A 15,044-nucleotide genomic window follows, 5' to 3' on the forward strand; every position below is an offset into this window, starting at 1 on the left:
GCACTGCCCCCGGCACCGGTGCCTGGCTGGGCAGTGGCAGTGCAGGAACGAGGTGTGTGTCCTGGACCGCTGGCGGTGTGATGGCATCGACCACTGTGGGGACTCCTCAGACGAGGAGGGCTGTGGTGAGTCTTGCCCCTCGCCCCACCTTTTGTTAAAGGGAAGGTTGGACTATGTGGGCTGCTTTCTGCAAGTCGTGATTTAATTCCTACGACTGAGACTGACATCCTGTATCTAAACACGGGATGTTTCCTAGCAATAACCAAGATTGTCTTATCCATGGAAACGTAAAGCAGTGCTTAAATAGTAAGTCTGCAATGGACACTCTAAGCATTGCCTAGAATGTTTCCACTATTCAAGTCTGGCCAACGCACAGAACACCTGAGCACCAGTATCCGAAGGAAGTCTCCTGCATCCTTCTGTAGTGAATATGGAAGGGGAACATTCCTCACTAAAAAAAGAAAGCGCTCCCCCCAAAAAACCTTGGTGAATGCTACATTCCCTTTTTTACCCTCAGTACACAAGGTAGTGGAACCTCCGACTTTTGGGTGAACCACAATTCCATTCACTCTTTCTTCCCAGAGTTAAATTTGCAATATCAAATGTGTTCAGATTCTAACATTTTAATAATAATTTATAACCTGGTTTCTTAAGAGAATACTTCTATTAGGGCTAGTGTTATCTGACTTAAATACAATTTCAGTTAGAACTATTTAATACTAGTTCAGTTCAATTTTAATACGATTTCAATCTAGTGCCCTGATGTCTTAACATAGTTGCTATCAAGTCTTAAGTCCCAGTTCCTGATTACTCTGCTTAAAAAGATAACTTCCTTTCCTACCTAGACTTGCCTTCGGTTATGGAAATACTGCTACCTTCCTGACCCACTATAAGAGTTGTCTATTTTTACCACCACCCCAAGTATTAATGAAAAGGAATGCTTAACTTCCCGCACAGCTTCCTGTCCACAAGGCACGGTTGGATGTGATGAGGGGAAATGCATCCTAGAATCCCTGATGTGTGACGGGAGCGTGGACTGTACAGATGGTACCGATGAACCCACTACGTGTGGTAAGAAGTCAATTGCTTGGCTCAACATGGGAGAGGGAGAGTAAGTGAAATAACTCAGGGCCTTAGTTAACATGGGGGTCTCCTCTCTGAAACAACACTTGGGCTCAAACTCCTCCAGAAGCAATTATCCTTCAGTGATGGATCCCTTATATTTTGCAAGTTCCAGACCTTGGCTTTGGTCTCCTGAATGTGAGCAAATATTACCTGAGCTGTAAAAATTGAGGGCCATTCTCACGTTGTAGCTTTATGGAAATAGACTAGCTAAAGCCCTCAAACTCCATGGCTCCTAAAATTCTGTAATAAGGAACATAAACTTTGCCACAAAGAAGCAAATCATTTGTTCAAGACAAAAAGGTAGATTCTCTAAGGATTTAACCAAAGAAGGACGGAGGAAGACTTTCCTGCCTCTGAGCAGGCAGCTCTGACTTTTAAACCCTTGTGGTTCTCACTATGAAAATCACTGTCGGTTCCAGCTGGGGCAGAGGGAGAGTGGGTATCTGTCCCCAGTCATTTGGTCATCTGTCTCTTATTTCCCCCCAAATCTGGTCTTCGACTTTATGATGAAAGCTCTTTAGTACTGTTAAAGGCCGCGAAAGAAGTTTTCATGAAGGGGGCACAATAAGAGATATTAAAAGCATAAACAGTGGGACACAAAATACAGGTTTCTGGTCCTGTATAGATAATTCATTGGGATTAGTAAATTATTATATCAGTTGCTGAGCTAAGAGTACCAGCTGTCCATAAATTCTGGAGAAAATAGAAAAGAGGTCGCTGGTTCCTCCATGGGTGAACAATACACAAACACTTGAAATGGTCCAGACCGTTCTCCTTTCCCCTACTCCAGGATTCCTAACTTTCCCTCTTCTCTGGTCTTCCCCCAAAGCCTCCAGTTTCCTAGGTAAGAGAGCAGGGTCAAAAGTTATCTTTAACCAGCCATCTACTCCTTACACAAGTGTGTAGGGTTGTGACACAGTATGGTTTATAAAACGTTTGCTCTTTACCATGTTCAGCTGTAGTGACCACTGTCCTGTCTCTACCAGGGAAAAACTGCTCTCTGGCCAACGGGGGCTGTGAGGGGCAGTGCAGGGACACAGCCTGGGGTGTCCAGTGTTCATGTGGACCCGGATGGCGTTTACAGCCGGATGGTTGGAGCTGTGGAGGTCAGAATTCACTAGGCTCATCTTTACAACTTTTTATTGTAGTAACATAAAATTTACCATTTTAATCATTTTTAAGTGTGCAATTTGATGTACATTCACAGTGTTGGGCAACCATCACACTATCCATTTCCAGAACGTTTTCATCACACCCAACAAAACTCTGTACTCATTAAGCAATAACTCTGTCCCCCCTCCCTGCTGAACTTTATCAACTTTCTGCCTATGAATTGACCTGTTCTAGTACTGCATATAAGTGGAGTCATACAGTGTTTGTCATTTTGTGTCTGGCTAACTTCACTTGGCCTGTCTTTAAGGTGCATTCGTGTTGTAGCATATATCAGAATTTCCTTCCTTTTTTAAGGCCAAATAATATTCCTTGTATGTATACAGTTTGCTCTTTGAATATGCAGGTTCCACATTGGCAGAGTCAACCAACTGCAGATTGAAGATACTGGGGTGTGTGTGAGGGATTCTAGAAAGTTCCAAAAAGCAAAACTTGAATTTGCTGCCTGCTAGCAACTATTGTATTTACATTGTATTAGGGATTCTAGGTAATCTAGAGATAATTTAAAGTATATGGGAGCATGTGCATAGGTTATATGCCAGTACCACACCATTTCATATAAGGGACTTGAGCTTCCATGGAGTGTGGTATCCACAGGGGGTCCTGAAACCAGTCCCCTGTGGATACCGAGGGAGGACTGTAATCACATTTTGTTTATCCATGCATATGCTGATGCTCACTTGGGTCGCTTCCACCCTTTGGCTACTGTGGACAACGCTGCTATGAGCACCGGCGTGCAAGTGTCTGTTTCAGTCCCTGCTTTCAGTACTCTTGGGTATATACCAGAAGTGGAACTGCTACACCACATGGTAAATTCTACGTATAACTTTTTGAGAAACCATCACACAGTTTTCTGCAGCAGCTGTGCCATTTGACATTCCCACTAACAATGCACACGGGTTCTGATTTCTCCACATCCTTGCCACTCATTCTGAATTAGGCCCTGGCTGGCTTGACAAGGGGCTTATCCCCAGGAATGTTGCTAGGGTAACAGAAATAAGTATTCTGTGGCAGCCACACATCTAGGGTCCCTGTATTGACGGTTCTGCTGAAATATATTCACATTTGTGGGAATTCTATGGAGGCAGGGACTTTCTGTCCCAGCACCACAGAGTGATCTCCACCTGATACACGTTCCATGAGTATCTGAAAAGTGGCCCAAAAGAACAAAAGTACTTGAGATTGTTGCTTGTTCTTCTCTAATTTCCAACTGTCTATCATCAGATGTGGATGAGTGCTCTATGGCATACAGCCCCTGTGGCCAGCTGTGTCATAACACAGCAGGGTCTTACTCCTGCGGGTGTATTCGAGGTTACCAGCTCCACAATGGCACCGACTGTCGAGTTACAGGTGAGTTTCAATACCAGAAGCAAAGCCTAGCTCCTGCTCTATTCTTAGCAGCATTTATAGGTACGAGTGATATAGACGATTCACTTCAAGGTCTGGTATTAGAGGTGATTCGACTCTTTCCATAAGGAAGCTGCTATCAGTATTATAACATTAGTTGATCAATTTTGAGTGTCAGTTCCTATTACGTGTCTTTACAATGATTTAGTTTCTCTGCAGGATCTACAGCTAGGTGCTCCAGAGACCCAATTGATGATCTTAACTTGTCCTGTGCTGCTTTCACAATGGGACACTTAATTTGGCTGCTGTATACAAGGCATGCAGAGGACCTCTGTCTAGGGGAGAAGGGCTTAATCTGAAATCAGGCAGAAAAGTTCCAAAGATTCATTTCAATGTGCTGGAGTTCAGAGGAGGAACTGAGGCTTCACGTGGCCAGCCAGGTCTCCTCTAGATCCACCTTAGTCCAGACTTCAGGGATAAGTAGGTTTTGGCATGGGCCGTGAGCCAACATCTTTAGTTAAGGAGAATGGTGTGAAAGAAGGTTTCATAGTCACATGTCACTCCTTCCACTTCTATTGCAGATGATGCTATTAAAATTCTTATCGCAGCAGACAGAGAACTTGGTGTACTGGATCGAAGAACAGGCATCTATGAGACTCTGGTACCTATAAAATCAAGGCCTACTTCTGTTGCATATGATCTGGAGAGAAGTATGTACTTCTGGGTGGATGAAGTCTTAAATATGTTTGTTCTTGGGAAGCCGAACTCTGTTCCTCTCTATCCAGGTATCCTTCTTAATATTAAGAGCCCTAGCTTCTTCAAGCTACTTGAACATAATGTAAGAAGCATGTGTGTTCATCTGGACATCTTCTGTGACTCACTTGTCATGAATCATGAGAGTACCCAAAATCTTGATTTGAGATAAGTCTGTGTAGTTTGGTTCTACAGGAGCTTTGTGGAGCGTAACCTGAGATGAGACTGCTATCAGGCAGTACTGGAAGTAAGGGGGTGTGGGCTCTGGCCAAGGTTAGTCTCAGCCCCATAACTAGGTGTGTGACCCTGAGCAAGTTGTTAACTCCTTTGAGCCACCGTATATAAGATGAAGGTAATAGCACTTGTCTCACTGGGTTAGTGTGAGGACTGTGTTGGACAGTGCAGGGAAAGAAGTGCTTAGCATAGTCCTGGGCACACAGAAACCCTCTGATAGCAGTTAAGAGGTAGCATTCAGTAACAGTTCCCCGGAGACTTCTATAATGAATATTGTCCCAAACTGAGGTCTCATTCTCTTGGATTTCTTGGTTATGCTTCTACTGAGGTCTTACTCTTTCCTTACTGCCCACTGTATACTGGAAATACCTCACACAGCTGTGGCTCTCATTCTTTCCTTGTGTTGCCTTATTGTATGGCTTGAAATCGGAAGATGTAGACAAAGTTTGTCTGAGTCTCTTTTTTCAAGGTAAGGTGGATATAGAGGAACAGAGAAACATAATACTGTCTCCTGTATCCCCAGAACTTAAAGCAATCAACAGTATCTCTTTGGACTGGTTCACGGGACAGTTGTATTGGGCTAGCAGCTTTGCCAGGGTCATCTGTGCTGGTTTAAGTGATGGCAGAGGCTACGTCAGAATCCTGGAAAAGGATCTTGTGCCAGAGCAGCTAATAGTGTTTCCTGCAAAGAAGTAAGTAGCGCTTCTTTTGGAACATATCCAAAACCACTGGTTATCCTAGATATTTAAATTGACGAGAGCACGCCAACCTTTTCAACCTAGGTCTCATTTGCTCCCCAAAATTCTTAATTTTGAAGTTTAAACTGAATACCACAGAGCCAGACTTTTCAAAGTCTACGGAGTCTGAGAGCAGCTTTCTTAGCAGTGCAATGATATGAGGTCTGTGCAAGAGACCAGGGGAGCCTGGCTGGTCAGAGTCGTATACACACTCCTGAGGGGATTCTCTTAACACTTGTGCCTTTGCCTTTCTCAGGTACCTGTACTGGGTAAATAGAGGAGGGAAAGGCCTGAGGACTATTGAAACGGCAGGGATGGATGGCTCTGATAGGAAGGTGCTGGCAGTGGTGAACATGGAGGAACCCTCAGGGCTAACACTAGACCACGTGGCTGGCAGGCTCTACTGGATCAGTGCATATAAAGAGGTACTGCGATGGGTCAGAAAAAGGTAAACCCATTTAGTAGGGGCTTGGTATGACTGTGGGTAAGTACAGAGTTCTCTTATGTCTTGCATCGTCTTAGTAAAATATCTCTGGCCATGAAAACTGAGAAGAGCACAGAATCTTCAAGTAGAACCAGACTGTATCAACGTAGGTTGGGAGACTTAGTGTGACTTTCTTAAACTCTCTACAGTCAAACTCAGCACCGGAATTTCCTGGTAGTCTAGGTTATGTTCTGTGTGGTACCTGGGATACAAAACATTTTACAATGGCAGACCTCTTCCTTGAAAGCATGCAGTTACTTAAGTACTTCAGTGTCTTGTACTCACATTTCTAGGTCTTCATATTACAGTTCATGCTTTCTCATTTTTGGAACCATCAAACTAAAAGACCAGTAGGACATGGGGGCTGAAAACATAGGTTTGGAAGTTGTAGTTTTAAGCCTATTTCTTCCAGCTGTGGTTTCTGGCTACTTAGGGTACCTCTTTGAGCTCCCACTGCCCTCTCTGAAAAGAGAGAATGCCTACCTCAGAAGATGGTTGGGGAATGTAGTGGAAGGATTTGGTACACAAAGCGTCTGGATGCAGACGCTAAGTTACAGTAGCTACTTGTACAACATACGTGACTCCAGTTTATATAAGAAACAGCCCAATCCATTGGCTTTGACATTAGCCTCTGTGGATCCCAAGATAAGTTCATCTCTATCCAGTTGTTATCAGATAAAGGTGTTTAATCAGTGTCCAAGAAACTGAGGTGCGCTAAGGGGGTCAGCCGCTCTTGCTAACACTGCCCTGCCCTCATGAGACCCTCTCACCCTTCAGTCCATAGAGACGGTGAACGTGGATGGAGCTGGGAGGCACACCTTCCCCAAGGTCTTCTTGGAAGGTGAAGATCCAGCGGGACTGGCTGTATTTGAGAACTCTTTCTTCTGGACAAATAAACTACAGCTGTTTCATGCTTCACCCCACAACCCGCAGGAGAGAGTGGTGCTGCTAAACGCTTCCATATCTGCCTTCTCGGTGCTCCACAAATCCCAGCAGCCTAAGAGTAAGTTATTGCTTGCTTTCAAAATGCTCGTGAGCCAGAATGCATACTGAACGGAAACCCCCTAAAGTACTCCCTCCGTCTGTTGGAACTTGCTATTTTGGGGGGAAATGTTCTGGGTATCATTCCAGACCTATCCAGGACTTCTGAGTAAGAAGAACGGAACAAAAATATCTGCTGGGAATATCTTCCAGGCATGTACCTGGCTCTTGTCTAATGTAGCAACCAGAATTTTAATACACAAAACCTCTGAGATACACAAAACGGGGAATACACTGTTCACAGAAGGGCTAGAATAGCTTCCTCACCGACACGTCAATTGATAACAGAAGATGGAACCAAGCCCAACATCCTGTTTATAGGAGGAAGTCAAATGTTCATTGACTAGGAGTTAAAAGCTTGTTAATCTGAAATTGTATGTCAGCTTCAACTCAGATAATGCTTCTTCAATGGGTCCAAGAAACTAACCAAAAGGGAGAGCCTAGAACCACTATTTACTTCCTATCAGCAAATTAGACAGCCATTTTGTCTTAACTCCAAGGGGGAAGATGCTGTTGGTTGAAGCTTTCTTGGCCCAAGCTTCATATAGAGAGGTCATTGTCACTGTCTGAAAGACACGGGGCTCCAGGAGTTCAAGGTCAGCCTGCCTAACCTAGAGGGTAACAAGTATATTGGGATCCTCTTAAAGCAAAAATGCCTTAACGCCCCTTGAGTCTTAGGTTTTGAACTAGTTTGGATAAATACATCTGAAATTGTATCCAACCTAATTGTACCTGTTTTTATTTTAAAACAGGCAGATACCCAGCATGCGTTCCAGGTTCTTGCAGCCACTTATGTCTCCTGTCCCCCGTCCATCCCAAGGGCTATAAGTGTGTTTGTCCAGAGGGGATGTTTCTTTTACCTTCGGGCACATGTAGTGGTAAGTATGCTGGGTGAAATGGGTTTGGCTTCAGAAGGCACATTCCATGGTAGGTCTGGAAATAATGTAGCTTCTGTTTTTGGATCAATTGCTTTTGACCTGACAACCTACTTTGATGATGAGAATTTTGTTATCAAAAGATCTTGATTAGTTTTTTATTGTGCTAAAATATACATGACAAAAGGTACCATTTTAACTGTTTTTCAGTGTAGTGTTCAGTGGCATTAAGTATGTTCACATTTTTGTGCAACCATCACCAGAGCTTTTTCATCTTCCCAAACTGAAATTCTATTCCTGTTAAACAGTAACTCCTCATTCCCCTCTCCCCCCAGCCCCTGGCAACCACCGATCTACTTCCTGTCTCTATGAATTTGACTGCTCTAGGGACCTCGTATAAGTAAAATGGTACAATATTTGTCCTTTTGTGACTGACTTATTTCACTTTGCATAATGTCTTCAAAGTTCATCCATGTTGTAACATGTATCAGAATTTCCTTGTTAAGGTGGCTTCCATTGTGTGTAGATACTACAGTCTGTTTATCCATTCATCCGTCAATGGATATTTGGGTTTTATTAGTTTTAAAAGAAGAAAAAATAGCTTATACCACTCAGCTTTACATGAAAGATTAATGACTTAGTATAAGAAAGAAGCCCTCTGCAGTCTTATGTCTGTTGTGTATTCTGACTTATGTTTGTGGGCAGAGCGTCTGCATTGACATAATTCCTCATGCTGCTGTCCCATCTTCTGAAGTAGTAAAGCCTGCATAATCCGTTGAATATCACTGTCCAAATGTCTTGACTTCTTTTCTATAGAACACTGAGGTTTTAAGAAGAATAAATGCTGTGAATGTGTTGATGTTCTAACCACCTTTGAAGAATGCAATTCACAATGGGTAGCCATGGAACGTGATTATGGTGTAATAAGCCATTGTGCCAAACGCAAGACTTAGCTTAAAATGTTTTTAACATGATATATACAGTTAAATTCCCAGGTAACTTTTCTTTATATCGGCAGTAGAGTTTAAAATTCTTCGTATTGAGACTTGTGTGCTACAGGCAAGAATTTGATGACATTACTGAATTAAATGGTGCAGCCCTGCAGCCCTAATCCTCAGGATTCTGTGTTAACCTTTCAGCAGAAATTTAAAAGGCTTGGTGCCTTGGGAAGGCTGAACAATGCTTTCATTTGCCCAAATGACTCCCTTCTCTAAGGAAGCCAGGGCACTCGTGGTGAATACCTGCTTCAGAAGCAAACTTTATAAGACCCCTTTCTAGGGGAACCTCAGCTTGAGAGAGGGGCATTGCTCCAGAGGGGAGTATGGGGCTTCTCTGACAAATGGCCAAACAGGACATCTCTCCTTTTTCCTTGGTAGAGTTAAAACTAGTGTTTTCCTCTGGCAAACGTCTCTACTTGTTGAAGGTTGGCTTTATGGGAACTGCTATAGAGAGGAGCCTAGTGCAAGAGCATCCAAGGAACATCTATTTACTGGACATTGACTGGAAAAGAAACCTCGTCTACTGGACAAATACCCAGGGACATCTGTTCTGCTCAACTGGCTATTCAGGGGAAAAGCAAGAGATTTGGACAGAGCGTACAGGTAAGTTGGGGTGGCTATTATTTTGGATTTTTTTCCTTTATTTTCTGGCTCTAAATTTAAGTAGGGCCAACCCCCACCCCCACCCCCTGCACCAGAAGACCCTACCTGTCCCTGATCTGAATCAACCTTAATACCAAAGAGTGGTTTTTAACTCATTTAAATATTAAGTGTCTCTGATTTACCCTTGTTCTTATGAAGGGTATGCAGACTCTTAAAAGGCTTCCATGATTTGGAAAATCCTAGGTTTTTAAAATTCTATTTTTCTGGCATTAAGTCTGGATAGGATGGAAACGGACCTTAAATACTTCAACTTTGCATTGCAGATTTTTCTTACACTAATTTAGAAGCAATTTGCAATGCAGATTTCAGAGAGAACTAGCAAGATATTTTCTTAATATGATAATATATACTTTCTCTCCCCTCCCACACTCCTACATGGCATACCCCACCCTTAGCTCCCTGTACTCAGCCTAAATGCAAATATCTATTTTATAAAGGAAAACTGAGACTTGAGTTCCAGGGTGAGTAATCTGACTGCTGAATGCCTGTGCCATGGGTACTCTAAGTGCCAAGGATCTGCTTTACTACAGGAAGTGCTGTATTGGAATCCATGCTCCCGAGACACCCTTCAGAGCAGTAGACTCTACCCAGAGCCCTGTGGGCAAGAGCAAAGCCTGGCACATTGGAGCTTTCAGTACCTGACTGAAAGAACTTTGGGGAGAAACTGAAATGGGCAGTGATCTTGCAGAACATCTGATGGCTGTCTAGGAAACCCTGATCATGGATTTCCTCCTGTTTAATTCAAATGCTACCTACCCCCACTGGCTAATCTTTGATAGTTGGTTTCTATGTTATAATTCTACCAAGGATTCGTAAGAGACTGACAATTTCATTTAAGCTGGCTCTGTGGTGAATACTGAGACTCTGTAGTAGGTGACCCTGAAATAATAGAAAAAAATATAGATTTTGCTCTCTGTCCCTGGTTACAGGCACAGAGCTTCTAAGACCTTTGTAATTTCCTAAGTGATGGGAGCATCTGACACAGAGTTCCTAAATCCATTAGAATTTCCTGGGTGATAGGAACAGCTTTTGTTTTAATGAGACAACTCTTGATGGGTTTTGCAATACAATGCAAAATTGAATTTAAAGTCCACTTCTATCTTACTAAGATTCAAGGCCAGAAAAAATTTTGAAACCTTATCATTGCCTCTAGGAGGTTGGTCACCAGAAAGACCAAGGCGTGATGAGAAGCTAAGAAATTTCAGCCCCACTCCTTACTCTCTAGAGAGGGGAGAGGGGCTGAAAATGGACTTAAATCATGCCTATGTGATGAAGTCTCCATAAAATCCCCGAAGTATGGAGTTCAGAGAGCTTCAATACATCTGTGTGTACTGAAGCCCAGCTCCACAGGGACAGAAGTTCCTGCACTTGGGACCCTTTGGACATTGCCCTACGTGTCTCTTCATCTGGTTGTTCATCTGTATCCTTTATGTAATAAACCTGTAAACGTGTTTCCCTGAGTTTTGTGAGTCATTCTAGCAAATTATTGAACTCAAGAAGGGGGTTGTGGGAACCCCGATTTAGAGCCAGTGGGTCAGAGTGACAACCTGGGACTTGTGACTGGTGTCTGAAATGGGGGCGGTCCTGTGGGACTGAGCCCTTAGCCTGCGGGACCTGATGCTAACTCCAGGTCGACAGTGTCTGAACTGAACTGAATTGTAGGTGTCGACTTGAAAAAAAATGCACAATGTTAAGAGCTATGAGCCCAGTTTATCCAGTGTCTTACTGAAGACTATAGCCCAGGAGACAGCCTCTCAGTAGCTCTGAGAAACTGTTCCAAAGAGCTAAGGGAGGAGCCAGGATACATATGAATTTTTTGGCTGGAAAAACATGTAGTCAAGCATCAGAAGATTACTACTAATCATGAAGGACAGCTACCTCATGTTCATGATTTTAGTGTTTTTCTGTGCGTGGGAAGATGCAGGAATCTGGGGTCGTTCGAAATTTTTCCTTAAATAATGCATCTTAACTACCTAGGGGCCAGTATCGAAAGCACAGAATGCTTCCTATTTTTCTCCATCCTGAATTCCTCTAGGGAAGCACTGCTGGTGGGCGACTGTGGTGGCTGATGGCTTGATCCTTGCAGAACTGGAATGGCAGCTGGCAGCATGGTTTTTTTCCTTACATAGGACATCCCACTTGTGTTGCAGAATTGCTTGGTGTGGGGGGAAAAACACGCATCTGGTGTCACAAGTATTGATGTATAGTAAAGGAGACACACAGGAGTGCTTGTCCTATACAGTTGGCTGGAAAGCCTGACAAAGCCAGGCAGGCTTTTCTAGGTAGTAATCAGCTTGACCTCTGCTATCAAGACCTGTTTGCACATCTCAGAGCCTCCTTACAACTCCTGGGCCTGCAGCTTTCAGCTTATTCTTAGATCAAAGTGCACTGACATCTGTGGATTTTTCTCTTGGATGTGTTAATCTCGCTCTCATATTGAAAACTGAGGACTTCCCTGGTGGCGCAGTGGTTAAGAATCCGCCCACCAATGCAGGGGACCCGTGTTCGATCCCTGGTCTGGGAAGGTCCCGCATGCCGCAGAGCAACTAAGCCCGTGCACCACAACTACTGAGCCCACATTGCTGCAACTACTGAAGCCCATGTGCTCTAGGGCCCATGTGCCGCAACTACTGAAGCCCGCGCACCTAGAGCCCATGCTCCGCAACAAGAGAAACCACCGCAATGAGAAGCCTGCGCACCGCAACGAGGAGTAGCCCCCGCTCGCCACAACTAGAGAAAGCCTGCGCACAGCAACGAAGACCCAACGCAGCCAAAAAAAAATTTTTTTAACTAATAAATAAATAAATAATAAAAACATTTACATAGATCTCAAAAAAAAAAAAGAAAGAAAAATTGAGGCTGGAAAATACTGATGAAATTCTGAATCGAAAATGAGAGGGCCTCAAATTCTGTTTTAGGAAAGAGTGCATGTTTTTAAGAACCTTTGTGGAATCGTTCTAAGAACATTCTGTGATGCTGGCATGCTGGGCTGGCCATGGTTGAATCTGACTCCAGAGGAGACCACGTGTTTCCTGCAGAGGGCAGAGCCCAACGAGGATGAGAGAAACAGAACCCAGTGGAGCCAGTGTGTTCTTAGGAACTTGCCAGTCTTTCACTTAGCTACTAACATAAAATGCAGTGCGTGTCTACCTTGCCAGGGGTTGTCAAGGATCAGATGAGCTCATAGGACAGACAAGGTGCTGGAACCAGAGTAGGCATTATGGGACCATCGTGTGAACAAGGTGTGTAGGCTTGTAGGAACTGATCTTTGCATCCCCCCAATTGTCTCCCTTCTATCCTTGACCCAAAGTTTAAGGCAGTATGTGAATGCATTTGAGTGTCCTTTCTAATGGGAGTAACTTGTCCTCACAGTCTGTTCAGCAAATGTGGACATTCCGACTGGGAACTTGTACTGGCTGCCCTGTGACACAAGTGCTATTCAGAGGACTAGAATCACTGGCCCAGACACCCATACCCTGTATAGAACGGGCAGAGTTATACTGCATCTCCTTCTCGATTGGCCGAAGAGGCTGCTGTACTGGGTGGAGAGTGGGGAACACTTGCAAAGCATGACCCTTGATGGCAAAAGCAGATGGGCAGTCTGGAGAGGAACCTGGACGGCGGACACCCACGTGACCTTAGACCTTGGCTCGTCTAGCATCCTCTGGACCACCAAAGGGTTAGGTAAGCACTGCACAACGAGTGAGGTTGGAAGAAGCTTGAGGGGATGAGTGAGGGTCTTGTTTTTAGTATAATGATTCCATTTTTAGAACTAGTCAGACATAGGCTCAAACTCTGATTTTCATAGTTAAAGCTTGGGCACAAGTCACTGACCTCAAACTCTGTTCTCATTTATAGTTTCTAGATTTATGATTGAAGAGATAGAAAACTTCAGAAATAACATAATTTTGAACACTGCTATTTGTTTTTACTTCCGTAAGTAGAAGTAATGGAACCAAACTTCCATTGCAAATGAAGTACAGGTGCTCCAGTTATAACTTGCAGCAGGTACCAATTATACCTTTGTAGCAGAATGTGATAGTCTTTTCACCCAGAAGTCATCCTTGAGACCTGGCATCTGTGTGCTGATGACCGGGGGTTGTAGGACTATACCTGGAAGGTGGTCAAGTCACATCTGATGTTTCCATGCAGCAGACCTCACTTTCCTGGAGCTTTAAACGCTTCCTTGGATTATCTTTAACTATAAAACTAAAACCTACAAAACTCAATAGAAGAATCTGTGCTTATTTTACCTTTCAATCCAATGGTGGCCTTGCCTCCTTGCTGTCACAGGTTACTTGTTCTGTATCAGCTTATAAGAACCTGACTCTTCCTTAGGGTTGCAAAGTCTGAGTCTCCGAAAAAACAGAACCTACATTTTGAACAAGACCTGGAGTGATGGGATGATCGTGGCCCACGAGCCCTACCTGGTGACTCTGAACAGAACAGCTCTCATGCTGTGGAACAGGAGGATGCCAGAGCCCTTCTCAGTGTTGAAAGAGCCCTACATACAGAAGATGATCATCCTGGCAGAGAACCTGGAGGTGCCAGGTGAGTCTTCCCCTGGGAGGTGATTCTTGGGGATCCACTTTACCCGGGTCCCTTCGGTGTGTTTTTCTAGGAGAAAATCCTGGGTATCTTCTAGTTCGTATTGGCAGTGGTCCCAACCCACAGTTCAGCAGGGCTTCTCCCCGATGTGTCCTTGTCCTGGAGGAGTGAGAATCTAACACTGCTCTCAAAGTTGCTAAATGACACCAGTTCCCGAGTAACACCCCAAGCAGGGTGTACACCGCAGCCCTTTTGGGAATCATCTTTCACCTCAGCATGTTAAAGCTCTTAGTCTGGCAGTAAAGAGATCCATTTAACTTGCTCTAAACCCCTTTCCCAAGCTGGTTTTTTACCAAGGAACCCCTTTTCTCATAGCAGTGACATCTTGCAGAGGACCCTCTGCTCTGGGTCCTGGTTACCAGGAGAAGCAGCTCTTCTGTTGAAGCTGCACCTTGGTCACTCACGTTAATCTGCTTAATGCTGGTTTAACTCTTTTCTTTTCATATAAGCCTTTGGCATGGCACCAAAAACTCTGATTCTGGACCTTGAGGCAGAAGAAGAAGAAATCCTATCACAGGATTCAGGGGGCTTTCTTGCCAGAAGCAGCTGGAAATCCCAAGGAAGAGTAGAAACAAAGATGGACAGAACTGTTCCTCCTCCTATATACCTGCTCCCTAGAGGTCTCTAAACTCCCCCTGCTGTCTAAACTACCTTAATTTTTGATTCACTGGTTTAACCTGATTTGGGGGGCTAAGAAGCGTTAGGCATAGGAACATAGTTCTTAGGTGGTAAAGTATGCTAATAAAAAGTTAACTGTTTGGTAAAAAATCCAAGTTTGATTATTCTACTAACAAATCTATTACGTTGCTGCAACAGTTGCTGAAGAGTACTAAATGGTAACTTTTGGTAGTGTAACTTAGACATCTCAGCATCTCTAGGCCCCTGTCCTGGACCATCAGATGCTACAGCAGGAACCAGACAGAACAAGTCCCTGTCTTCAGAAACTTACTTTATTTTGCATGCCTAGAATATAGTACCAGGCAGTGAAAAAATTAAGGTTAAAGTTTAT

The sequence above is a fragment of the Lagenorhynchus albirostris genome, chromosome 21 (genome assembly GCF_949774975.1).
Source record: "Lagenorhynchus albirostris chromosome 21, mLagAlb1.1, whole genome shotgun sequence".
Classification (NCBI taxonomy): Eukaryota; Metazoa; Chordata; class Mammalia; order Artiodactyla; family Delphinidae; genus Lagenorhynchus; species Lagenorhynchus albirostris.